Source organism: Macrotis lagotis, chromosome X (genome assembly GCF_037893015.1).
Source record: "Macrotis lagotis isolate mMagLag1 chromosome X, bilby.v1.9.chrom.fasta, whole genome shotgun sequence".
Taxonomy (NCBI): Eukaryota; Metazoa; Chordata; class Mammalia; order Peramelemorphia; family Peramelidae; genus Macrotis; species Macrotis lagotis.
In genome coordinates, this window is record NC_133666.1 from 637,534,190 (window position 1) to 637,561,968 (window position 27,779).

Here is a 27,779-nt window from a genome sequence, read left to right on the forward strand (position 1 = left end):
AAATTCCCAAATTAGAATGGTTAGATTTTCATGGTGTACTCTGGTGAGATCGCCTCTAGCATTGTTTTAGTCAGAGCCACTAAAGTCTTTCTTCTGATAACTTATTGTGCTGGTGATCCTGCTCTCAAAAGCCACACAACTCTGGCAAATCAAGCCCTACCAAGCAGGAAAGACTTTGAATATGAACCTGGCAATGAGCTGTTATGGAAAACTAGCCTAATTGTGAAGAGGTTTATAAAAATAAAGAGATTCAGTATTATGAGATAATTTTTTTGAACATGGCAATTCATGATAACAGTCCTTTGATTTTTCTTTAACCTTCCCTCCTTCCCTTTTCTCTTTTCTTCTTCTTTCTCCCTCTTTTTCTTTTCCCCTTTCCCCTGCCTTCGTGCCTCCCCAAAGCAATGTGAGATTTGATGGAACTCTGTTGTCACGTTGTAGTGATTTATTTTTAGAGGATCAGCAGCCAAGTTCATTCTCATAGATGATCTGGAAATTCAAATTTTTTTTAGCACCCACTCTCTGTTCTTTCCATTTTGTCTCCCTTCTCCATACATGAGTCTGAGGGCGGTTTCATATTTTACTTTTATTTTATGAATTGAGGTCAAAGAAATCCATCAGCAAATGCTGGTGAAGGGCTCAATATTTAACTAGATTAGTTCTTGGAAAGTGTGTGATTGTATCTTCCAGCATAATGGAACCTTCCAGAACATGTACAATGCTGACTTATCCTTTGAAAACACTACCCATGATGAAATATTAAACATTTTTATTTTGACATATGCAAAATTGAATTCATTATCTCTTCTCCCAAAGTTTTTCCTAACTTCCCAATTATTGTTGAGATCCAAGCAGCCTTATCCTCAACTCCTTACTCTGTTGGCTTCCTCAGTATCCAATCATTTCCCAAGTCTTGTTGATTCTACCTTTCCAGCACCTTTAGAAAGATACCTCCTTTTCCTGGTATTGCCACTCATCTCATATGTACTATTTAGTTAATTTGTCACTGAATCTGCTTGCCTCAAGTCTCCTCATTTCATTCCATCCTCTACTTAGCTGTCACTTTGATTTTCTAAAGTAATGGGTCTGATCATATCATCCCTCAATTCTGATTAGTTTTTATTGATTTACTGTTTTATTTTTTAAGCAGTATTTAAATAGTTTTTGCCAATTATTGCTTGGTAATATGGTTTAAGGACAATAAGTGATATTTCCTTTTCATTGCTTTTTTCTTTATTTCCTTTGATAGCCTAGATTTCTTTCTTTCAAAAATATTTGTATTTTTAATCTCTAAAAAGACATTGTAGTTTAATTGATAAAGCACTAACTAAATTAATTTAGAAATAATTGTCATTTAAAAAATTATATTTGCATAAGCCCTCTGATTCTCGAGTTGAAGTTCTTTCAAATAACATCTAATTTTGGGGAAGTAGAGCATTGTTTCTTTTCTTTTATTAATTTTCAATTTATATGTGAAGATAATTTTCAACATTCATTTTTTCCCTTTTTATTTATTTTCTGATTACATGCACAGATAGTTTTCAATATTCATCCATTTGAAAATATTTGAATTCCACTGCCCTGTCTTCCTACCTTGATTCCCATGGCAGCAAAACAATCTGATATAAGTAATATATCAACATTCATTTTTGTAAAGTTTTTTCCCTCCCACCATTACCTCCCCCACCCTAAAGTAGCAGACAAGCTGATATAGGGTCTATGTATACATTTGTGTTACACATATTCCCATTTAGTCACTCTGAAAGAATCAGAACAAAAAGGGAAAACATAAAGTGGAGACAGGGGAAAAAAAAGACTAAAAAATGAAAATAGGGGCGGCTACGTGGTGTAGTGGATAAAGCACCAGCCCTGAAGTCAGGAGTACCTGGGTTCAAATCTGGTCTCAGACATTTAATAATTACCTAGCTGTGTGGCCTTGGGCAAGCCACTTAACCCCGTTTGCCTTGCAAAAATCTTAAAAAAAATAAATAATGAAAATAATATGCTTTGATTCATATTCAGTCTCCATGGTTCTTTCTTTGGATATGGATAATGTTTTCCATCCCAGGTCTTTTTGAATTGTTGTTGATTGCTGTATCATTGAGATAAACTAAGTCTAGGTGATCATTATGTAGTGTTGCTAATATTCACTCATCATCAGTTCATGCAAATCTTTCCATTCTTTTCTGAAGTCCTATCCCTAATTTCTTTTTTCTTTTTTGAAGGCAATGGGGTTATTATTAAGTGTCTAATGCCGTATTTGAACTTAGGTTCTCCTGACTCCAGGGCCGCTGTTCTATACACTGCGCCACCTAGCTGCCCCCAAAACAATTTTTAACATTTGTTTTTAAAATTTGGAATTCCAAATTCTCTCCCTTTTTTCTATCACATCCCCTTCTCGTTGAGAAAGCACACAATTTGACATGTTAAAAATGTGTAGTCATACAAAATATTTCCTTAATAGTCCAGAAATCCCAAGAAAAAGTTTAAAAAATATGCTTAAATCTGTATTCAGATACGATCATCTCTTTCTCTGGGTATGGAGACATTCTTTATCATAAGTCCTTCAGAATTTTCATTCACAGTTGATCATCCTACAGTATTGTGGTTACTTTTTACACAGTACATTTCATTTTGCATCAGCTCATGTAAATCTTTCAGGTTTTTGTGATAGTGTTCTGCTCATCAATTCTTATAGCAGAGTAGCTTTCCATTATAATCATATACCATAATTTGTATGGGCATTTCCTCAATTTCCAATTCCATGCTACCAGAAAAGAACTGCTATAAATATGTACAAGGATATTAAGTCCTTTCCCTTTTTAAAAAAATCTCTTTTTCACTAAAGACTTGGTTTTTAATAGCCCTTTGAGCAGTTTCAAATTTCTCCACAGAATGGTTGAATAAGTTGTGCAAAAATTTTTCAATTTAATGTAATCAAAATTTTTCATTTTTCATTTCATAATGTTTTCTCTTTTTTTGGTGATAAATTTTCTTTCTCCATAAATCTGGCAGGTAAACTATCCCTTTCTCTTCTAATTGGCTTATTGTATCACCATTTATGTCTAAATCATGGACCCATTTCCACCTTGTCTTTGTTTAAGGTGTGAGATGTTGGTCTTTGCCAAGTTTCTGTCATCCTACCATACTATTTCCAGTTTTCCCAGCAGTTTTTGTCAAGTAATGAATTCTTATCCCAGAAGCTGGAATCTTTCAGTTTATCAAATGGTAGATTAGTACAGTTATTTATTACTGTGTCCTGTGAACCTAGTCATTACCAAATAATTTTGATAATGGCTGTTTTATAATATATTTTTATACTTGATACAGCTAGGCCACCTTACTTTGTGGGTTTTTTTTTTTTTAGGTTTTTGCAAGGCAAATAGGGTTAAGTGGCTTGCCCAAGGCCACACAGCTAGGTAATTATTAAGTGTCTGAGGCTGGATTTGAACCCAGGTGTTCCTGACTCCAGGGCTGGTGCTTTATCCACTGCGCCACCTAGCCGCCCTGTGCGGGTTTTTTTTTCATTAATTTCTTTGATATTCTCAGTCTTCCAGATGAATTTTATTATTTTTTGTAGCTCTATAAAATAATTTTTTGGTAGTTTGAGTGGTATGGCACTGAATAAGCAGATTAGGTAGAATTGTAATTTTCAATAATATTAGCTCGTCTTTCCCCTGAGCAATTGATATTTTTCCAGTTGTTTAGATCTGACTTTATTTGCTTGGAAAATATTTTGTAATTGTATCCATATAGTTCATGGGTTTGTCTTGTCAGACTCTCAAATATCTGATGTTGTATATAGTTATTTTGAAAGGAATTTCTTTTTCTTTCTCTTGCTCTTGGCCTTTGTTGGTAATAAAGAGAAATACTGGGTTTATTTTATATCCTGCAACTTAGCTAAAGTTGTTTTAAGTAGTTTTTACTTAATTCTCTAGCATTCTCCAAGTTTTCCATTGTATCATCTTCAAAGAATTAAGTTTTGTTTCTTCATTGAATTCCTTTAATTTCTTTTTCTTCTTGTATTTCTCAAGAACAATTTCTAGGACAATATTGTATGATAGCGATGATAGTGGGCATCCTTGTTTCACCCCTGATCTTATGGGAAAGTTTCTAGCTTAACCCGACTGCATATAATGTTTGCTCATGGTTTTTGAAGGATATTGTTTATATTTTAAGGAAAAGTCCTATGTTCTTTTGTATTTTTTTTTTTTTTAGATTTTTTGCAAGGCAAACGGGTTAAGTGTCTTGCCCAAGGCCACACAGCTAGGTAATTATTAAGTGTCTGAGACCGGATTTGAACCCAGGTACTCCTGACTCCAGGGCCGGTGCATTATCCACTACGCCACCTAGCTACCCCCTTGGTATTTTTTTAAAGTAGGAATTGGATGCTATATTTTATCAAAAAAAAATTCCAGTATCTATGGAGATAATCATATAATTTCCTTTACTTTTGGTTTTGTTATAGTTGATTGATATTGATATTGAACCAACCTTGTATTCCTGGTCTATATCCCACCTGGTCATTCTGTATTACCCTAGTGATAACTTGGTGTAATCACTTTTTGTTAATACTTAATTTAAAATTTTTATATCAGTATTCATTAGGGATATTGGTCTATAATGTTCTTGGTTTTGTCTTTTCTATTTTAGGTGTCAGCACTATATTTGTGTTATAAATGGAATTTGGTAGGACTCTTTCTTTCCTTATTTTTCCAAATAGTTTATATAGTTTATATAGTATTGGAATTAATTGATTTTTAAATGTTTGGTATAATTCACTTCTGATTCCAGCTGGTCCTGAAGATTTTTTCTTAGGGAGTTCATTGATGGCTTGCTAGCATTATTTCTTACTTTTAAGCTCTTTAAACTTCTCTAGCTGGAAAATCAAGTTATATTTTGGATACAAGTGGTGGTCACTAATTCTGGAAGTAACATAAGTGTAGCATAATCTCCACATTTCAGAAATGTTTCCCTATCATACTTTAGAAAATATTTTTATTAATACCTTTTAGTTGAGCATTGCTCTGTCACAGTGTGCTACAATTTTTAAAAATAAGTTAAGCAAAACCAACTAATATATTAATCCCATTTGATAGCATATGAATATACAACTACCTACAAAAAAGGGGAGATTTCATAGTGTAATTTCATTATGTTTAACTTTCATATTACTGTAGTCCTTATTTATATTTCTTGAATCTGCTTGCTTAACTCTTCATCAGTTTATATATCACAGATCTTTAAAGAAATGGTTGGTGAATGTCTAGAAAAGGAAGTGATATTTAAAAAGCATTTGGATCACTTCATTGAGAACAAGTCATCTTCTATTACCTTCATTTTATTATTTTGACAGGATTACAGTGGATGAGTAGGGAATATAATGTTCCTCGATGTTTTTTTAATTAACAACAGAAAAAGAAGTTTATATGTGAATATGTTAATTTCTATTATGTACTGTTTGCTTTTTTAAAAAATATTTTAAATTTGGGGTAACTGGATGGGGTAGTGGATAGAGCACCTGCCCTGAGGTCAGGAGTATCTGAGTTCAAATCTGGTCTTACTTAATACTTACTGTGTGACCTTGGACAAGTTACTTAAAACCCAATTGCCCTACAAAAAAAATAAAACAAAAAAAAATTTCAATTTATTTCCAAAACTGCTCTATTTTTCTTTTTTAACTTTCTTCTTTGAAAAAATGAAATTAATTATATTTTCATATCTGCTTTTTCTCCCTCCCTAATCACTTCTCAACTGAGAAAATAATGAAAATGGGCCCTTGATTCAGTCATTTATAATTAAGCAAAACAAATTCATATATTGGCCTTGTCAAAACCAAGTTTCAATCTATGCTGTAATTCATCCACTTCTGTATTAGTTTGGTAGCATGTTACATCTTGCTTTCTTTTAGAGGGCTGCTTGGGCCATTGTGACTTTCTGAATTTTTGAAAAGTATATATCTTTATAGTATTAGTGTTATTGTATAAATTATCCTGGTTTTGTTCACTTCTCTGCTTCACTTCATACAAGTCTTAACAATTTTCTCCAAAACCATTTCTTGACTGTTTCTTACAGCAGAATAGTATTCCATCACATTCCTTTACCATAGTTTGTTAAACTACTCCTTCCTGAATGAGCACCCTCTCCATCTCTAATTCTTTGCCACCATGAAAAGAGCTGCTATAAATATTTTTATGCATATGGATCCATTTCCTTTTTCTTTTTTCCTTAGGAGTGTTATTGCTGTTGGTATTAAGTTTTTTGCTAAAATATCTTGTGCTATTCTTGTAGAGAAGATAGAAAGAGATGGAGTAGATTGTAACACAAGTAAATGGATTCAGAACTACTTGTTAATACTTGAATGTCAGTATCTCAGGAATCTAGTAGATACCTCAAGGATCTGTGATTGACCTTGTGCTTTTAAATTTATCAGTGACTTTGAGACACTAACATTGTTTCCAGTTTGTTAATTTCACCAAAAGCTTTTTTGGTGTATTTATATATAGAACTTTGGTCTTTGACCTCCTTTGGTTTGTATGTATATCTATATGCATACATGTGTGTATATGCATGTTTACATGCACATTTAAGAATAGCATTTCCTCTCCTTCATATTTAGTGAAATTTATATTCCCTGGTGCATGTGATTTTTGCTTCTAACAACTATGACAAATTGCCTGTTTCCATATTTTCCTTATCATGTTTTTTGGGTTCTTAAGTCTGTTTCCTAATGGGTTCTTCTGACTTTTCTTGGGATTTCTTTTATTTTAAAGTATTATATAGTGTGTGTAGGCTACCATATTTCATAAAGATCTTAAGAATATAGAAATTTGGAGTTGACATTTTATTTAGTATGGATTTAGTTATAAGGAAACAGACTCAGAGAGGATCTGTCTGGTCCAAAATCACATTTGTAGTAAGGACCTAATTGGAACTCAAACCTAGCACTTTAGACACCAAAAACATTTCTGTTTTCTATTGTACCTCACAATTAGTCTATTCCTAAAAATTAACTCTTAGCTCTTTCTTAGTTCTGTTGAAGAAATAAAGCTTCTAGCCCCTGGTCCATTTCCTTTCTCTTTTCTTTTACCCTAGCCAGACATTTGACTTTTGATTGTGCTATGTAAAACTTATACCTCACAGTTTATTTCATATATAAATATTAGCAGGTTCTAAAAAAGGGCTAAGTCAGTGAAAATTTAAGATTTTTAAAAAAATTGTATCCTTCCGTGGTCTCTATTGAGACTACTTTTCTTTGTAGATACTGGAATAAACTTTAGAATGTAGAACAAGATTAGAAGTAAATGACTACTTGGAAATTATCTAAATAAAATGCTTCACTTTAAAAGTGAGGAAACTGTAATTTAGAAAGTCAACAGATTAAGAAATATTTTGAAATAGCAATCATCTTTTTACAGCTATCTCAGAAATGTGTTTGAGGTTTATTTTATTTCTTTTTAAATTGGTCCATGGTTTGTATTTGGATTAGGATGACACTTGGAGACTTAGCGGATCTGTATATGTAGGTTCAGTTAGGTGGCCCAGTGAATAGAGTGCCTGCCCTGAAGTCAAGAAGACTCTTCTTCTTGAATTTAAATCTGGCCTACAAACTGTTTGACCCTGGACAAATCATTTAACCCTGTTTGCTTTAGTTTCTTCATCTGTCAAATGAGCTGGAGAAGGAAATGGCAAACTAATTCAGTGTCTTTTTCAGAAAAAACCACAACTGAGATCATAGTGTTGGTCACAATTGAAATGAAACTGAACCTGTTAATAAATCTTTTTTCATCAGATAGAAGTTGATATATTATGATATGTATTGATAGATACACACACACACACACACACACCATATTTCCACATGTATAAGATGCACCTTTTTAAAAAAAAATTTGGGGTCTAAAAACTGGGAGTGTCTTAAATAGCAGTTGTAGATTTTCTTTTTTACTCACATTTCCCTCTTTTCCCTCTTGTTGCCTTTGTGTTCATTGTTTCACATTTATTATTGGTATATTAGGTTATGTTTTGCAACATTCTGCCAGAAATGGCTTAGAATTCAGCTACAGTGCTGAATTCAAGTTCAAAGTGATCCAGTTTGCAAAGGTGAATGGAAATTGTGTGGCTGAATGGCAGTTTGGTCCTCCTCCAAGTGAGAAAACAATCCAAGACTGACTGTGGGAAGAAGAAACCCACTGAAAGCATCATGGCAGATGAAAGCCATGAGAGGCAAGTCAGCAAAATGGCCTGATTTAGAGATGGAATTGAAGATATGGATTGAAGAGCAAAGGGCAATTGGAATTCCTATGTCCACAAAGATGATTCAACAAGAGGCAAGAGGAATTGCTGATGAAAAAGAAGTGACTGATTTCAAAGGAGGACACAATTGGTACTTCAGGTTCATGAATCGGAATGGACTAAGCATGTGTCCACACACCAGACTTGCCCAAAAGAAAGCTTGGAGGCCCTTGAATTTCATGATGAATAAAACTTGAGTTCAATAACTATGTAATTTTTTTCAAATTTTGGGCCCCAAAATTAAGGTGTGTCTTATATATGGGAGCATCTTATAAATGGGGAAATATGGCATATGTGAACAGATTTATATATAATAAAGATTCTCTGGGAGCATTTTGCATAGAGATATGACATTGTGCTTGTGTCTTATCTGTACTAAAGGGGAAAGCACAAATATAATCCATTGGAAAGAGCTATTGTATGACATTTTATGTTGCATGGAGCCAGACATTTTTAATTAAAATAAATACGGAGATTCTTCTGGATAGAAGGGCAGCAGCAGAGCTTGCAAGACAGGCAGTGATCTGTAAAAGCCTCTGGATGTGGCATAAGGACAATGTCCTTTTTCTTTGCATATTGTGACAAAAATTATCTTCAAGTTTTTTGACATGTTAAAGCCTTTTCTAGAGGTGAGCTTTGGTGTTCCAAGGGAGTGAGGTGTGTGGGGGGGTGGATAAGACAACTAATTATCTTCCCACTCACCTGGGCTCCCAACCTTGATTAACTCTGCATATCCAATCAGTTGCCTAATTTTGGTGTTTCTGCCATCACACATTTCTTGTATATTTCTGTTACCAAACTTTAGACCTTCAACTTGACCCACCTGGACTATTGCAATAACCTTCTAAGTCATTCTCTTACCTCTAGTCTCTCTCGACTCTAATCCTTTGTCCTCTCAGTTGCCAAAGTATTTTTTCTAAAGGAAAGGACTCACAGTCTGACCCTCTTTTTCATTTGTTTGTTTATCATTTAAAGTTCTTAACAATCTGGCTCATTGGTCCAGTCATTTTAGAATTTACTCTTTTTCACAAACACTATCATTCAGGTATGCTTGCCTGTTAAACCTACATACTTGCTTTTTACATTGTGCCTGACTTTCATTCCTGGAATACTTTCTCTCCTTTTCTCTGCCTCTTAACTTCCTTGACTAGTTTTCAATACTCAGTTCAAATCCTGCTTTTTTTTGCAAGAGGTTTTTCCAGAGGTTTCTTCTCTATAAAGTGAGCAAGTTCCTTTTGGGCATGGACTGTTCTCAATGTTTTCTTTTTTAGATTTTTATTTATTTATTTATTTTTTGCAAGGTAGTGGGGTTAAGTGGCTTATCCAAGGCCACACAAGCTAGGTAATTATTAAGTGTCAGATGCCAAACTTGAACTCAGGTGTTCCTGACTCCAGGGCCAATGCTCTATCCACTGCACCACCTAGCTGCCCCGTTTTTAATTTTTACTTTTATTTTCATATTTTAGCACTTTGCCTGGTTCTTAATAAGAGTTTAATAAAAGTTTGTTGAAGGATTTTTTTATTGTTTTGTCCCCCATCCTTTGGATGCATTATCTTATGTCTACTTTTCTTCAGGGCTCACTTCAGGTTTCATTCTCTTCTACCTGCCTATCTTGTATTTGCTTATCTTAGTATATTTCTCCTCTAGAATATCTCTCTTGGAGTATTTTGCCTTTTGTGTCCCCAGTGGGACCCTTTCAGTTAGTCTGGGCTTATTTTATATTGACTGGAGATTTTTTTGTTCTTCTAATTCACTTAATTATAATAAAAAATATCTTTGTGTTTTGTCTTCTTTGTATGTTAGTTCCTTCAGGATTTTGACCTTTGTCTTTAACTTGGTATCTCTGATATTATGAGAGTACTTAAGATCATGCTTATAAAAAGCATTTAGAACTTAGCAGGTGCTGTATAAATATGTATTCCCTCCCTTCCCCTCCCCTGTTCCCCCTCCCCCTGTGCCTCTGGACTCTTAAATCTTAATAAAATGTTTGTTGAATTGAATTTCTTTTGAATTGTAAGTTTTCTATAGAAAAGAAATCAGACTTCCTGTCTTTGGCCCTAGGAGACTCAACTGATTAAAATTATGTGGGAAATATTTCAGTGATCCTGTATAGGAAGGTTTTTCTAACAGTTGTTTCACCAGTAGAAAACTTATTCTGGCACTAGAGATATTCAACTAGATGCTTATTTTAATACTACTCAGATTTTGTAAAATGAAATAGATGATCTTTTAGTTCCCCTTTGAGTTCTGTGTTGATGATATCTTTTATAGGGGGTTGTTTATCTATTGTGAAGGGAGGGCTGCAATTTAATATCTAGCTCTTTAGCATTCTGGAAAGGAATTTAGATTTGTTGGTGACAAAGACAGGTCAACAATTTTTTTTTTATTTTCCACTAATTGTCTTACTTTGTGCAGTGTTAGATATATAAAAGGATAGATGTACTTACATATGTTATTGTTACCATTCAGTTGGTATTTATAGAATTATTATTGTGAGCAGCCGCTTTTTTACACAAGTGTCCACTATTTTTGCCATAACATTTTGCAAGTTATTTCTCATCATCCACAAATTGTGAATCTATTAAAAAATAAAATCTTGGGGTGGTGGAGTGGGTAGAGTACTGCCCTGAGTTTAAATGTGGTCTCAGGCACTTAATAATTACCTAGTTGTGTGACCTTGGGCAAGTCACTTAGCCCCACTGCTTTGCAAAAACCAACCAAACAAATAAATAAATAAATGGCCAGATAAATAAATAAATAAAAATCTTTCTAGCGCAACAAACTTCTGGCAATCATGGGTTCTTAACTTGGGATACATGAGCCAAAGGGTTCATGAACTTGGATGGGTAAAAAAATGACATCTTTATTTCAGTGTAATTGGTTTCTTTTGTAATTCTATGTATTTCATTTTATGCATTAAAAACAATACTCAAAATAAAATATGTAGAATCATATCCAACTTCTAAAAATAGAATTACAGAGAAACCAATTACACTCAACCTGTGGCTTAAATAAATGTTTCAATAAAAACAGACCAAAGAAAATGATAGTCTGAAAAACATTCAGAAAATATGGAATGACTGCAGGGGACCCATGACACAAGAAGAATTAAAAACCCCCAATCAATACTGGCGAACTAGACCTGTTTATTCTGTACTGTTTATGAATAAGAAGACTTTTAGGTTTTGGTTCTAATTAAATTAGGTCACATTTTAGCAATGTGGATTTAGAGTCTTAGAGATTATGATATATGCACATATACCAGGGTTCTCTGATTAAATACAGTTAAAGAATTTCAGATTATATGGTCCCTTTCTCCTCCAGTACCCTATTCTCTCAATCCATCAACCTTCTCAACATCTTCATTTTACTTCCCCCACTAGCAGGGATAGTTTTATTCTTGATCTCATAATTGCTCCTAAATAAGTTTCAAAACCCCTTCATGACCTGACACCAAACAACCATTCCAAGTTTATTATATACTTCTCTTCTTCATATTATCATAAAATTCAGTCAAACCGTCCTTCTTGTTGTCCCCCATGCATAGCATACTTAACCATCCTATGCTTTGTCTGAACTTTCCCCTGCATCTAGAATGCATCCAGTTTGCAATTTCTTAGAGTTCCTGGTTTCCTTCAAAATTCAGCCTCAGCACCACCACATCCTATTCAAGGCTATTTCAGAATCTTGCCTTCCCTTGTCTTTATTTTGCATGTTTCTCTCACATATATATTACACACACACACACACACACACACACACACACACACACACACACATATATTATCTTTTGTGGAATAAGTTCCTGGAGGGCAGAAAATATCATCCCCCCCTTTCTTTCCTTTAATGATCATTGATAAATGATCATTAAAAGCTGAATTCTTTACTTTTTTTCCTCCTTCAGTCCCTCTCCATTAAGAAAGCAAGAAAAACAAAACCTTATTTAAACCTATATTTCATTCTTTTTTAGACCTCTACTTTCCTACCTTGCTCTGTTCTCCCAGGCAATTATATCTACTCAAGTCCTGTTTTCTTCCCCCTTGTGGCCTTATGGTTACCATTCATGCTTCAATAAAATCCCAACCCAGACTTACCCCTATTATGTGACTTTTCTTGCATATGTATTTCTAATTGAGGCCACTACAAATATATATTATCTGACCTCAGTTTTACATGATAATCCTTGTATTCTTCCATGATTGGCTATCACAGTCCTAGAATGGGTTGTTCCTAATCTTTTCTTTTCATTTCAAACTCTTTATACTTCTTTCCTCTTTCTCTTCATGTCTTTCTTGTATTCACTAAAAACAAAACCAAACCCAAATCTTTGGCTCATAGCTTCTCTTCTCCCTTGTGTTCCACCTCAGAACCCTTCCATAGTATTTCTTTCTCTTTTGCTCTAGTATTTGAAAAAGAGGTGACTCTTCTCCTTGCCTTTTGCTTGTCTTTGACTGACTGTACCTTTCTGTTTCTTCCAGGAACTTGCTCTTTCAGTCATTTCCTTTCTCATCTCGAATATTTCCTTTTTATACCCTTTATTTCCCTATTAGCAGAGGCAAACATGCATCTTTCCTAGTCTTTAAAAAACAAAACAAAAATAACCTTCAATTAACCCTATCACATTTTCTCTTTTAATCATGGCCATAGACCTAGAGAGGAATATTTATACTTTTATTTCCTCACCTCTTGCTCACTTTTTCATTTTCTGTTACACTATTCATTTCATCCCACCAAACCCACTTTGTTCTTCAAGGTTGCCAACTCTCTCCTAACTGCTAAAACCCTGATAGTCTTTTTTTCTCATACCTCACCCTCTCTACCTTTTTTTTTTTTTGAATTTTACAATTCCCCCCCCCCCCAGTCTGGCTTCCCTCCCCCCAGCCCCTACAGAAGGCAGTCTGATAGTCTTTTACATTGTTTCCATGCTATACATTGATCAAAATTGAAATGTGTTGAGAGAAAAATCATATCTTTAAGGAAAAAACAAAATATGAAATAACAGAATTATATATAATAAGATAACTTTTTTAAAATGAAAGGTAATAAGTCTTTGGTCTTTTTTAAACTCCTCAATTCTTTCTTTGGATACAGACGTATTCTCCATCATGGATACCCTAAAATTGTCCCTGATTGTTGCCTTGATGAAATGAACAAGTCAATAAGCAAGTCCATCAGTTCATACAAATCCTTCCAGGCTTCTTTGAATTCTCATCCCTCCTGGTTTCTAATAGAACAATAGTGTTCCACAACATACATATACCACACTTTGTTCAGCCATTCCCCAATTGATGGACATTCATTCAATTTTCAATTTTTTGCCACCACAAACAGAACTGCTATGAATATTTTTGTACAAGTGATGGGTGAGGTTGTACCTAAGAGATGCTTTAATTTGCATTTCTCTAATCTAATGATTTAGAGCAGTTTTTCATATGACTGTCCTCCATACCTTCTTAACTTCCCCAAAGCGTTTTTTGTTTTTGTTTTTAGTTTTTTTTAGCTGCTCCCAAAGCTTTTTTAAAATGTCAGTCATGGGGCAGCTGGGTGGCACAGTGGATGAAGCACCAGTCCTGGAGTCAGGAGTACCTGAGTTCAAATACTACCTCTGACACTTAATAATTCCCTAGCTGTGTGGCCTTGGGCAAACCACTTAACCCCATTTGCCTTGCAAAAAAAAAAAAACCTAAAAAAAAATGTCAGTCATCCCCTTGCCCATCCTGACAGGTCTGTCCTTCTGATGCTACTTAGTTTCCTTACTGGTCATTTTTAATTTTCTTTGTTGAATCATGATTCATTTCATGCCCACCTAACTTTAGGTTTTGAACTCCATGGCTCTGTCTTGGGCCATTGTTTTCCCTCCCCCTGCTTTTTCTGGGTGATCAGCTTTAATGCTCTCAGTTATCATTTATTATTTCTATATCTCCTACACTCTGGTTGAGATGGCACAGTGGATAGTGTGTCAGACTTGAAGTCAGGAAAACCTGAGTTTAAATCTAGCCTCAGACACTATGTGACCAGGGGAATTCGTTGAGCTTTTCTTTGTCTTGGATTCTTTATTTTCAAAGTGGGTATAATAATAGCAGCTGTCTCTAAGGTTAATTGTAAGCATCAAAAAAGGTAGTAATTGTTGACATAATGCCTGACACCTAGTAAGTCCTATCTGAATATTTTCTATTACTATATCACCAACTGCCTGCTGGACTCTGCTCTCTAATTGTTCCATAGGCATCTCAATTTAATGTTTACAGAACTTTTCATCTTTTCCCTTATACCTTCTACTTCACTGAATTTGCCTATTACTTTCAGACCTTCACCATTTTTTAGTCATCCAGGCATATCCATGTACAGGCAACCTCAATTCTTTATTCTTCCTCCCTATGGTGTTTTACTAGTTGCTAAAGGTTTATTAATACTCTTCATGCATAAGTTGCTTTCTCTCTATTCATTCAACAGCTTTTTCTGAGTCTCTCCAGCTTCTAATGCCTTCCCTCTGAGATGTCTTACATATTCATCCTCTATGTATCTTGTATGGACATAAGTTATTTACCTTGTTGTCTTCTTTCTTAGAATATTATCTCCTTCCAGGCAGGGACTGTTTTTGCTTTCATTTATATCCTCAGTGCTTGATATATTTTTTGAGATTTAATTTGCCAATGCCTTTGGAGGGAGAGAGAAAAACAGAGAGAAAGCTCTAAAGAGCAATTACTGAGTTCTTGGAATGGCCATGCCAGCCAGGCAGTTTCTGCCTTCAGAAAGCTTACATTCTTTTTTTTTTTTATGTTTATTTATTCTCTTTTTGTACAAGTAATGTTTTTTATACATTAATAAAATATTCTTGTTTAAGAGTAAACAGAATACCTCCTCCCCTCACAAAATATAGACTCGTTTGAGCGGTAAAGTAAAGGGGAGAGAAAAAAATTAAAATTAAAAAAAATAATAGCAATAATTGTAGGTATGTCCAGGTGGCGCAATGGACAGAGCCCCAGCCCTGGAGCCAGGAGCACCCGAGCCCATATCTGGCTCCATACACCCAACAATCACCCAGCCGTGTGACATGCAAGCCACCCCAACCCCACTGCCCTGCAAAAACCAAAAAAAGAAAAAAGAAGACGCAAAATAAAATGAAATAGTAATAATAGTAGGGGTGGCTAGGTGGCAGACAAAGCATTGGCCCTTGAGCCAGGAGCACCCGGGTCCAAATCAGGCCTCAGACACCCAAAGATCACCCTACTATTCGGCTCCAGGCAGGCCACCCAGCCCCATTTGCCCTGCACCCCCCCCCAAAATAATAAAAAATGTGCTTCAATCTTTGTTCCAACACCAACAACTCTGTCGCGGGTGGTTCACGTTCTTTATGGTAAGTCCATCACAAAAGTTACTTCCATATTTTTCCACCATTGCCATTGCTGATCACAACTCCCTCTTTTTGTATTTCTCCACTACCATGTACTATATTTTCTCTCTCCTTTCATTCTGACTCTGCTGTAGGGTATCTTAGTGGTGTAGCAGAGAGATCCCTGGTCCTGGGGCCAAGAGGCCCGGAACCCCCCTACCACCCCTTAGGCCCAGCATCCACCTGGCCCTATGGTCCCCGACAGGCCATCCAATCCCAGCCCCTTGCAAGAAGTAAAAAGGAAACTGTGTTATATCTGACCCCCCCACCCCATGGTCCATCCTCTCCTCCATCACTCACATGCCCCCTTCCCCCTGTCCCCCCCTCTCCTTCTTACTCCAGATGCCTATACCCCATTGAGTATATATGCTGTTTCCTCTCCTAGCCACCACTGATTAGAGTGAAGATTCCTTCATTCCCCCTTGCCTTCCCCCCTTCCATATTATTGCAATAGCTCATTGTAATAAAGAAAAATCTTACTATATGAGGTATCTTGACCTATTCCCCCTCTCCTTTTTCTTTCTCCCATTACATTTCCGTTTTTTCTATTGACTCCATTTTTACACCATATTTTATCTTCAAATTCAGCTTTCTCCTGTGCTTTTACTTTAAAAGCTCCTTCTACCTGCTCTGTTAACTGAGAAGGTTCATATGAGTGTTATCAGTGTCATTTTTCTATGCAGGAATACCTGCAGTTCATCAAGTCCCTCATTTTTTCCCCTTCTCCTCCAATGTCTATGCTTCACCTGAGTCCTGTATCTGAAGATCAAACCTTCTGTTCAGCTCTGGCCATTCCAACAGGAACATTTGAAATTCCCCTGGTTCATTGAAAATCCATCTTTTTCCCTGGAAGAGGACATTCAGCCTTGCTGGGTAGTTGATTCTTGGTTACATTCTAAGCTCTTTTGCCTTCCGGTATATTATATTCCAATCCCTATGAGCTTCCAATGTAGTTGCTGCTAAGTCCTGTGTGATCCAGACTGCAGCTCCACGATATTAGAACTGTGTCCTTCTGGCTGCTTGTAATATTTTCTCTTTGACTTGGGAGTTCTGGAATTTCTGGAATAATATTCCTAGGGGTTGGTTTTTTGGGATCTCTTTCTCAGGGTGATCAGTGAATTCTCTCCATTTCTATTTTGCCCAGAGAGCTTACTTACATTCTAATGGAAGAAGACTGACTATAAATGAGAAGCAGAAAAGGGGTGGAACAGGGCAGGAAATAAAATGGAATCTGTGTAAGATAAAAGGAAAAAGCTCATCTATCAAAGTCCAGTGGGTTTTCAGGGGGTGTAGCCTAATTTTATCTTCCGGAGGACCTCTCTTCTGGACTATTTCCTTCTTGGTCTTTCCCCTGCAGCCAAAACAATAGTGTTCCATGACATACATATACCACAGTTTGCTAAGCCATTCCCCAATTGAAGGACATTTACTGGATTTCCAATTCTTTGCCACCACAAACAGGGCTGCTATAAATATTTTTGTACAAGTAATGTTTTTACCCTTTTTCCTCATCTCTTCAGGGTATAGACCCAGTAGTGGTATTGCTGGGTCAAAGAGTATGCACCTTTTTGTTGCCCTTTGGGCATAGTTTGAGCTGAGACTTTTGACGAAAGCTAAGATTTTCAGGGTCTGGTGAGGAGGAAGAGCATCCCTGGCCTGGTAGGTAAAGTGCCCTATGTGAGAAACAGCACACTGAAATTAGTGTAGCAGGATTGTAGAGTGCATGTATGGATAGAGAAGGCCGAAAGATAGAAGGGATATAGATCTTTATAAATATCAAACATGAGGGTAATAGATAACTTAGCTACTCGAATTTATTGAGTAGGATGGGTCACACATGGTCACACACCTGTCGCTCTGGAAAACCATTTTGGTAGTTTTGTGTAGGAGAAATAGAATAGGGAGAAACTGTGAAGCAGGAAGACTGTTAGAAATTCAAGTGAATGTATTATGGACTTTAAAGAGTATATGGAGGGGGGGGTGTACAGTATAATAATAATACTGAAAAGGTAGGTAAGAAGGGGTAATTTATGAAGGATTTTAAAAGACAACTTGTGATTTTTATATTTGATCTTGCGGATAATTGGGAGCCACTGGAGTATATTAAATGGGGCTGGGGGTGACGTTACAAAGATCGCTTTGACAAACTTGAGTGGAAGTAGGTCTGGTGTGGAGAGGGACTTTTGAGCAAGAAAACCAAGCAGAAGGCTATTGCAATAGTCCAGACTTGGTGATGAGGGCAGGACCTTCCTTCGCTGGGATAGTGAGTTTATCAGAAGAGAGAAGGGTGTGCATTTGATAGATTTTGGAAAAGTATAGCCAATAGTACTTGGCAAAGTGATTGGATATGGGGGGTGGGGGTGGGAGAGAGTGAGCAGTTGAGGATGATATCTATGTTGAGAGTCTAGGTAATTGGGAGAGGACAGTGGTATCTAGAAAAGTAAGAGGATTACAAAGCAACAATTTGGAGTACTTTCAGTTTGCCTGGTTATATGACTTCCCCCAATTCTGTGCTGTAATAGGAAAATTAAGAGCAGAGTGGGTAGATGGTGGGAGCAGTGGGAGAACCAGAATGGTACAGGACAAGGGAGTAAGAAAATTAAGAGTGGAGGATAGTGTAGAGTGAAACTGTTTAACTAAGGTTTCAAGTTTGGGAAGTTAGGAGAATATAAGCCCATCTGGGGTACTGACTTGGAAAATACTGAGTGGTGAGGGACTGGAGGTTTTCAGATGAATATGAAGAAGTTTCAGAGTAATAAGGCTTAGGGAGTGATAGAAGGGTAAAAGATTATTTTCAGATAAAGGCATTTCCAAGTTCTTGAAGGCAAATTGGAACAATTATGGGTGATACTGGCAAAATGAATGCTTTTTCCTCATTTCTTCCTCATAGAGTCCTTAGTCCTTTAAGGGTTAAACATTAAGTCTTATCTTAAGTCCATTAAGGCTTAACTCAGGTGTTACCTCCTATGCCTAAACGGTTTACCAGGGTGTGGCTGCTGTGCACACTACAGCTTCTTTGTGCCAAAGGTTAGGATCAGATGGACACCAAGCTGGAAAATATCCTTGAAAAAGGCTCGTCAGCCCTCATACCAGAGGTACTAAGTCTTCCTAAAAACACCCTACACCTATTTTATAGTGAATTCATATAGGGTAAGTGCTCATATGGTAGTCAGAAAAGGCAATACAAGGACACTCTTAAGAGCTTTGAAATTGTATAGCATGGGAGACACTGGCTTAGGACCACCCAGCCTGGCACATCCTCATCAGAGAAGGTCGGGTGCCCTGTGAACAAAATAGAATTGTAGTAGCTGAAAAGAAATATGGGATGAACAAATTTAGAGAATATACTCCAAAATATTCACATGACTTATTTCTGTCTGACCTGTGATAGAGCATTCCAAGGTCATGATGGTCTGATCAGTCACAGTTGGACATACTTTAACTTGTTCCTAACATAGTGATGTCATTTTTGGTCCTCAGAAGGAAAGACAACAGCTAAACTATGGGAAGATCTTGATATCCCTCCTCTTGTGCCCCCCCCCCCCCCAGTTCTTAGCACTTTTTTTCCTCCTCATATTTTATTTATGATATGTTTTCTCAGTCATTAGCACTGTGTGTGGCAAGGTATAAGGGGTTTATCGTAAATCATTTTATTTATTTTTTCCAAGGCAATGGGGTTAAGTAGCTTGCCCAAGGCCACACAACTCGGTAATTATTAAGTGTTTGAGGTCACATTTGAACTCAGGTACTCCTGACTCCAGGGCCAGTGCTCTATCCACTGGGCCACCTAACTCTCCCCTATTTATCATTCAAATGTTCTTAATTCCCCTGAAAAGGAAGGGGCTGACTCAACTTCTTCTGCCCCACACACCCACACACCACCACCACTCTCTTTGTCTTTGTTTCTTTAGGGTCTGTCACAAAACTTAACACATATCAGACACTTAATAAATATTTATTGAGTAGAAATAAATTGATCCAAGTTTGGTTTTAAAGAACTCAGTAATAAGGAACTCTATGAGGTACATTAAGTAATGATTCATTTGAAAGCGCTATAAGAAGTCAAAGTAAATTTTATATAGCTCTAAAAGATAATACATTTTGATTCATTGATTATTAGTTTCTAAAAAAAGTGAAGATTATTCCCCTTCATGGCTATATTTCAAAGCCATTATTCACAATTCTGTTCATTGTCTTTCATGTAAAAGGAAAAAATAATTTTATCCTGCTTTCTGCTTGTTAGACTGTACCCTGAATCTAGGTTTTTTGTTTTGGGGTTGTTTTTTTTTAGGTTTTTGCAAGGCAAATGGGGATTAAGTGGCTTGCCCAAGGCCACCCAGCTAGGTAATTAAGAGTCGGATTTGAACTCAGGTACTCCTGACTCCAGGGCCAGTGCTCTATCCATTGTGCCACCTAGCCGTCCTCATTTTTCTTAAATGGGCATGTAGAATAAATGATCTAAGAACATCGCATTTGGATAGAACCTTAGAGATATTGAGAAGGAATAGTATAATGAGTAATCTGAAGTTAGGAGCTTGACTTCCAGGAATTAAATAGTCATGTTACCATAGACAAGTTCTTTAATACTACTGATTCCCATATTTCCAATTTGAATAATAAGTATAATAAATTCTTGTATTGGCCAACTCACTGTGTTGGGAGAAAAGTTTTTATTATTTACTATTATTGTTGTTGTTGTTGTTATTATTAAATACAAATCTTCTGTTTAATAGAACTGGAAACCCAGACCCAGAGAGGCTAAGTGACTTGCCTAATATCTCATCTGGAGTTAATTCAAGAACGGGAACTAGTACTCAAGTACTAGTTAACATTTTCTACCAAGCTCATATCAGTTCTGAAACTTGCAGCTCCTTAGAGTCCCTTCTGTCCCTGGAGCTTTGTGTTAGAGAGGGTGGAGAGTAGCCAGGAGAGAGCTCCTCCCAGATCCTCCATTTTAAGGAGGGAGACAAGGGCAGCCATCTCATCACTTCCCAGATGGTCACTTTTCTTGAATTAAATCATGCTGCTCCCTTCCTCCTCCCTCCCATTTCCTTTTATATTGTGACTCTTTGAAGACCATTAATGTCATTCATTGGTCTTTTTTTTTTTTTTTTGTATCTTCAAGCATTTAGACTTGTGCTTGGCGCATATTAGGTACTTAAATGTTTATTGACTATTGACTGACTAAACTCGTAATCTACTATTTCTTACCAGTAGAATTTCATTGTCTTATATATATTTATAATAGATGTAAACAAAGAATTGTTCAAATTTATGTATAAGGTCAGGAAATGAGAGATTGTGACTAGGATTTAAAATTATCAACAAGCTGCATCAAATTTGGTGATTCTCCTTTTTTTTTTCCTTTTATTTTAGGTTCAACAACAGACTAAATCTTCTCATTTAGATTTCATATATGGCCAACTGATGTAGCCAAGAGTTACTGCACAGAGAAGTCAGGTAATTGTTTGAAATCAGCCTGGTAGTTGTACCTTGATATTTTTTTAGTTCAACTCTTTATAATGTTACCATCTATTGTCCTGAAAAACAGGATTTAGTATTATAGAAGGACATTTGTCACATTAAATGATTTGATTGTGTTGTTTTATTGTATGTTAAGTGATAAATTTCCTGTGCAATAGTATATATTATTTTTCTTTGTAAGAATTAATAATTTGTTATAGTTGTCATCTTGGTCTCATTTTTAATTTAAGAAAGAGGAAAACATATCTGAAAAGAGAAGGAGGTTAACAGCTGGAAAAGGATTAAGGATGTATCAAAAATAAAAGTGGAATTGACTGCTTTAGGACTTGAAAAGGTCATTCCCTCCCTGCTTCACCTTATTTGTGGTCTTGAAGAAAAAGTTTACACAACCACTTTGTTATAGAGGACATTCTTGTTGGAGTTGGATTTGGATTAGGGATTCTTAACTTGTAGCCTGTGAACTTTGAAAAAAAGGGGGGTACTCCTTTATATTTAAAAACATTATTCTATGCTATCAAAAAAACCCATTATCCTGTGGTACCAAAAAAAGATTAAGAATCTTTAATTGTGTCTGAGTCACTTCCAACTTGGTGATTCTGTTATTTATCATTAATGTGTTTGAGCTATTTATCTCTTGTCTTGAACTTTTTATTTTTATTATGAATTTGATACACATCAACAATTTTACATATTTCTATAGAAGAGGAATTGGACAAGAAAGTTGTTTAGTGTGTCACCTCTCTGCCAAGAAATAAGGAGCAAGAATATTTTTTTTTGGCTTCTGGAGTCATGGTGGTCATTTTGTTATTTATAGTTCTAAAGTCTTACTGTTTTTGCTTTTTGCAATACTATAAGCACTGTATAAATTGAGTCTGCTTACATCATACTATATCAGAAATGTTCCAAGACTTCTAAAAATTTATCCCTTTTATCATTTTTATGAGATGATAATATTTCATTATATTCAACTCAGTGGTGCAGTGGTTAGAACACTGAGAATCAGGAAGACCCAAGTTCAAATTCGACCTCGCACACTTACTGATTGAACTAATTACTTAACTTCTATTTGCCTGTATTTTCCTCAGCCAGAAAAAAGGTTATGAAGATAAAATGAGATACACTTAAAAATGCCTTGAAAGCTTAAAAGTTCTATATAAATGCAGTTGTTGTTTTTATTATATGTCTGATTCCTCTTCCTTGCCTCAGTTCATGCAAAAACCTAAAAAAATAAAATAAAAGAATTCTTATCTTTTCCTTCTTTATTCCGCTTGTTGTAAAATTTTAGCAACGAATAAACTTACTTGCTCACCCACCCCCACCCACCAGTTGGAAAGAAAGAAAAAACAAAGCTGTCACATGGATTTCCAAATTGGCAATGTTCAAAAAAAAGTCTTTAGTATGTATTTTTGAGTCCATCACCTTTTTCATGAAGTGTGTACCATTTTGATCATTAATTTCCTGAAATCTAGTTGCTTTATGTGTTGATTAGAATTCATCTGTTTTTCCAGGTTGTTTTACTTCACAATATTGTTGCTATAGCATAAGCAGTGCTGATTCTCTTTTACTCTGCTCCTATTGCATTAATTCATACAAGTATTCCCAATTGTTTCTGAGATCATCTGTTTCATCATTTCTTTTTCTTTTTCTTTTTTTTATTTTTGAAGGCAATGGGGTTAAGTGGCTTGCCCAAGGCCACTCAGCTAGGTTATTATTAAATGTCTGAGGCCAAATTTGAACTCAGGTACTCCTGACTTCAAGGCCAGTGCTCTATCCACTGCGCCACCTAGATGCCCCCGTTTTATCATTTCTTAAAGCACAACAGTAGTCTGTCACATTTATATATCACAACTTGTTAAGCCATTCCCCTTTGATGAATACCCTCAGTTTCCAGTTCTTTGCCACCAAAAAATGAACTACTGTAAATGTTTCTGTATATCATTAGAATTAATTTTGCTTAAGACTAATCCTTTCTTAATATACTCTCTCTCTTATTGCCCTTTGTCTCCTTTTTCTCCTGTTTCCCTGTTGAGAAATATATTTCTATTTGTGTGTGCGCTTCTGTCACTACATCAAGGGGGCAGCTAGGTGGCGTAGTGGATAGAACACTGGCCCCGAGAATCAGAAGGACCTGAGTTCAAATATGACCTCAGACACTTAAAAATTACCTGTAACTGTGTGATCTTAGCCAAATCACTTAACTCCATTGCCTTGTAAAAACTTAAGACAAAAAAAAAAACAAAAAAAACCTCACTACATTCAAAATGGAACTCACTAAGTTTTCCCATAAATCTTGATATAGTGAGTTTTAAGATGTCTTGTGGGACATCTGTTGGAAAGTCTAGTAATGGCAGAAAGGCAGTTGAGATGTGAGATGGGAGGTCAGCAGAAATTTTGACCCTGTTTTAGTTTTGAGAATCATCTGCATAGAGATAGTAATTAAATTTATGAAAGTTGATGAGATCACTAAATGAAGCCATATAAAGGGCAAAGAGATGAACATAATTAATTGGTAAGAAGTCTGGATTTGATTGAATGAGCTTAGAAAATTCACCTGGGGAATATGACAAACCTCCTGAAGAATCTTGAAACCTCTTTGCACCTTTCTTAAATACCTTAGGGTACCATCTGTCTTTTTTCCCCCTGGTGTTACAATTTTTGATGCTGGATTCTTGAATAGAATTTTATGTAGCAGAAATATAGAAGCAGAATCAATTTTCTTACAAGATGTTAAATCATGATTGGCCTAGTATATATGTCAATGAGTTGGTTTCATGGCAATCATTTATTTTTTTTAAAAAAGAGAGCTCTAAAAATTTAATTTTAATTTGTATTTGTATAATTTTCAACATTCATTTTTATAAAGATTTCTCCCTCCCACCCTTCCCTTCTCCCTTCCTAGGATAGCAAGTTGGTTGGTTGATTCTTGTTCTTCCCTTGTTGAAGAAAACCAAAACGACACACTGTGTTAGAGACAAATTACAGTATGTTGGACTGTGGCTGATCATACCAATACAAACTTGGAATGTTCTACCACAAATATTTAATGTGAATATCTGGGGTGTTTTCTCTAAACTTAAGTATCTCACATTTCCTTTGAGCTGCTTCAATTCTGCCTTGTTCATAGAGTGCTGTACCATCTCTGAGGGTATATATTATGCTGGGTGGTACTATGCCAGTGTCTCCCATGCCTTACAGTCAGTTCTAAAGTTCTTAACAGAGACCTTCAGGGTGTCCTGGTATTGATTCTTCTGACCCCTTGTCTTTTTGGTAAGCATGTGTTTGGCATTCTAACAACGTGGCCTGCCTAAAGTAGTTGTGCTCTCATTGATAGTGTTTGCATGCTTGACAGTTGGTTTCGGAAAAGGACTGCAGTGTCTGGTATCTTCTCCTGCCAGGTGATCTTCAGAATGTTCCTAAGACAATTTAAAGGAAGTGATTCAGTTTCTTGGCATGGAATTTGTAAATTGTCCAGGTTTCACAGGCATGCAGTAAAGAGGTCAGCAAAATGACTTTGTAGACCTTCAGTTTGGTAGTCAGTTCAATACCTCTTCTCTCCCACACTTTCCTTCAGGGGCTCCCCAAACATTGTTTGTTGTGTGTCAACCTCAATGTTGATGTATACCTCCCTGGAAAGGACACGGAAAGTGAACTTGTCCACAGTACTTAAAATTTCTTTACTTGCTGTAACCAATTGTTTCATTATACAAATGGTGTGGTTGGTGCTGACTGATGGAGAACCTGTATTTTCTTGGTGTAAAATGTTGGGCCAAAATAAGCACAAGCAACAGAGAATCAATCCATACTTTGTTGCATTTCATCATCAGAGGTTGCAGTGATGTACAGTCATCTGCCAACAGAAGATTGTGTACCAACACTCCTTCCATTTTGGTTTTGGCTTGTAACCTTTTCAGATTGAAGAATTTACTGCAGTAGCTGATCTTGATGTCATGTTCTTTCTCAGTGAAGGTGTTTAATATAACATGGCTGAAAACATCATGCTGAAAAACATGGGAGCAAGGACACAACCTTGTTTGACTCCATTGGTGACTGGAAAATCTTGAGAGCATCATTCACTATCCAGAATCTAGGCATGCATGCCGTCATGAAATTGATATGCAATACTGATGAATTTCTCTGGGCAACTAAATTTTGACTTAGTTTTCCATAAGTCCTCACAACAGTATCAAAGGCCCTTTTACAGACCTCTGTTCTTGGCATTTTTCCTGGAGTTGTCAGACAGCAAACACCATATTGACTATTCCTCGAACCTTTCTGAAACCACACTGGCTCTCAGGGAAGTGACCTTCTTCCAGGTGAAGGATCAGCCTATTGAGAAGGACTTTGGCAAGAATCTTCCCAGCAATAACCCAAAGAGAACTACCCCTGTGATCGTCACAGGACTATCTATTCCCTTTACTTTTATAGAAATGGGACAATGTAGGCATCCTTGAATTCTTGGGGGATTCCTTCTTCATGCCATATAACCTGGAAAATCTCATTCAGCTTTTGTATGAGCGTTTCACCTCTCATATGGTAAATCTAAGCTGAAATAGAATCAACACCAGGTGCTTTTGCCACACAAAGGATTTTTTTTTTAGGTTTGTTTTAGGTTTTTGCAAGGCAAATGGGGTTAAGTGGCTTGCCCAAGGCCACACAGCCAGGTAATTATTAAGTGTCTGAGACCGGATTTGAACCCAGGTACTCCTGACTCCAAGGCCGGTGCTTTATCCACTACGCCACCTAGCCGCCCCAACACGCAAAAGGATTTCTAATGTCATTTAAAACCTCTTCTTCAATTGGAACTTCAACTAAGGTCATAGTGACTTTAACTTGAGGGAAACAGTCAATGGCTTCTGGATGGTAGTCTGTTAAGAACACTGTAGAAGTGTTCAGCCCATCTCTCTAGGATCATATCCATATCATTGACAATGTGGCTTCATCAGCATTGAGTAGTTGAGATGTACCATATGTCTTTGGCCCATGAATAGCTTTCAGGGTTTCATAAAATCGCTTTGTATTATTTCTATCTATATAAAACTGAATTACATCTGCCTTTTTACTGAACCAAGGATCCTGCATCTCTCTCTAAGTTTTTGTATTTTACTTTTAAAGGATTGAAATGCTGCCTTTTTAGAAATGGATGAACTGTCCTGCCAGTAAACTTGTGAGAGTTCAGGATAGCAAATAATCTGATATAGGTTATATATATGCAATTGTTTTACATGTGATTTCCATTTTAATCATGATATGAAAAAATAATCAGAATAATAAAGGAGGAGGGAAGCTACAAGAATGAAAAAACAAAAAGCATTTTAAAAAGTGAAAATTGATCTGCATTCAGATTCCATAGTTCTTTTTCTAGATCTGCATGACATTTTCCCTCACAGATCTTTAGAATTGTCTTTGATTGTTGTATTGCTGATAGGAGCTGGGTCTATCATAGTTGATCATCACACAGAGTTGTTAAGATATACAATGTTCTCCTAGTTCTTCTAATTTCACTTGTAAGTCTTTCCAGGTTTTTCTGAAATTTTCCTACTTATCATTTCTTAGAGAGCAATACTATTTCATTATATTCTTTTACCACAGTTTGTTCAACCATTTCCCAGTTGATGGGCATCCCCTCAATTTCTAATTTTTCCTGCTATAAATAATATTGTGAGTCTTTTCCTCCTTTTTTGTGATCTCTTTGGGATTCAGACTTAGTAGTGGTATTGCTGTCTCAAAGGGTATGCCAGTTTTATTGCCCTTTGGGCACAGTTCCAGGTTGTTCTCCAAAATGGTTGTATCAGTTCACAAGTCCACCAGCAGTGCGTTAGTGTCTCAGTTTTCTCATACTACCTTCAACATTTATCATTTCTCTTTCATGACAATTATTTAACCAACATTTCAGTAAGTACTGATGGCCAAGAATCAACTGGTTCTGTATGGATTCCTTTCCTCATTAGGTAGCCTTGGGACAACATATGAGGGAGTATTCTTTATCTTGTTTAATGAACATTTACAATTATATGCCAAATATTATATTGCTAAGACAGAGTTAAAGGTTTTGAGGTTATTTTATCTAATAAGAGATTTTTTTTTTGGCTAAATATCCTTTAGGGTTTTTTATAATAGTTTAAAAATATATGATCCCAGGGGCGGCTAGGTGGCATAGTGGATAAAGCACCGGCCTTGGAGTCAGGAGTACCTGGGTTCAAATCCGGTCTCAGACACTTAATAATTACCTGGCTGTGTGGCCTTGGGCAAGCCACTTAACCCCATTTGCCCTGCAAAAAAAAACAAACCTAAAAAAAAATATATGATCCCTGCCATAAGCTGATGGAAGGACTTATGAGCATCTTATTCCTGCCTATGTCTGTATCAGACTTTCTTTGGTCAAACAATTCTTCTCTACTGCAGTACTCTAAAAAGACATATTGAATATTGTCTTAGATCAGGTGACATTGAATGGAATATTCCCAATAAAACTTTCTTAGGGTTAATATTCCTAGTGAAGTCCAGGGTTAAGAAATATTAAGAAAACTGAACCATTATTTTTTTTTTTTTTTTTTGCAAGGCAAATGGGGTTAAGTGGCTTGCCCAAGGCCACACAGCCAGGTAATT

At 36.1% G+C, this 27,779-nt stretch overlaps 1 protein-coding gene across 4 annotated transcripts in view; it reads left to right on the forward strand.

The window, feature by feature from the left end:
* The window catches only part of GATAD2A (GATA zinc finger domain containing 2A), a 254,017-nt gene that overhangs the window by 76,027 nt on the left and 150,211 nt on the right, over positions 1-27,779 (forward strand). For 2 of the 4 annotated variants that reach the window (XM_074204204.1, XM_074204203.1), the window contains exon 2: positions 21,066-21,149. The exons of the other annotated variants lie outside the window; for them this stretch is intronic. The gene's annotated coding sequence lies outside the window, so the exon portion shown is untranslated. The remainder of the gene's footprint in view (positions 1-21,065; positions 21,150-27,779) is intronic. 4 annotated transcript variants of the gene reach the window in all.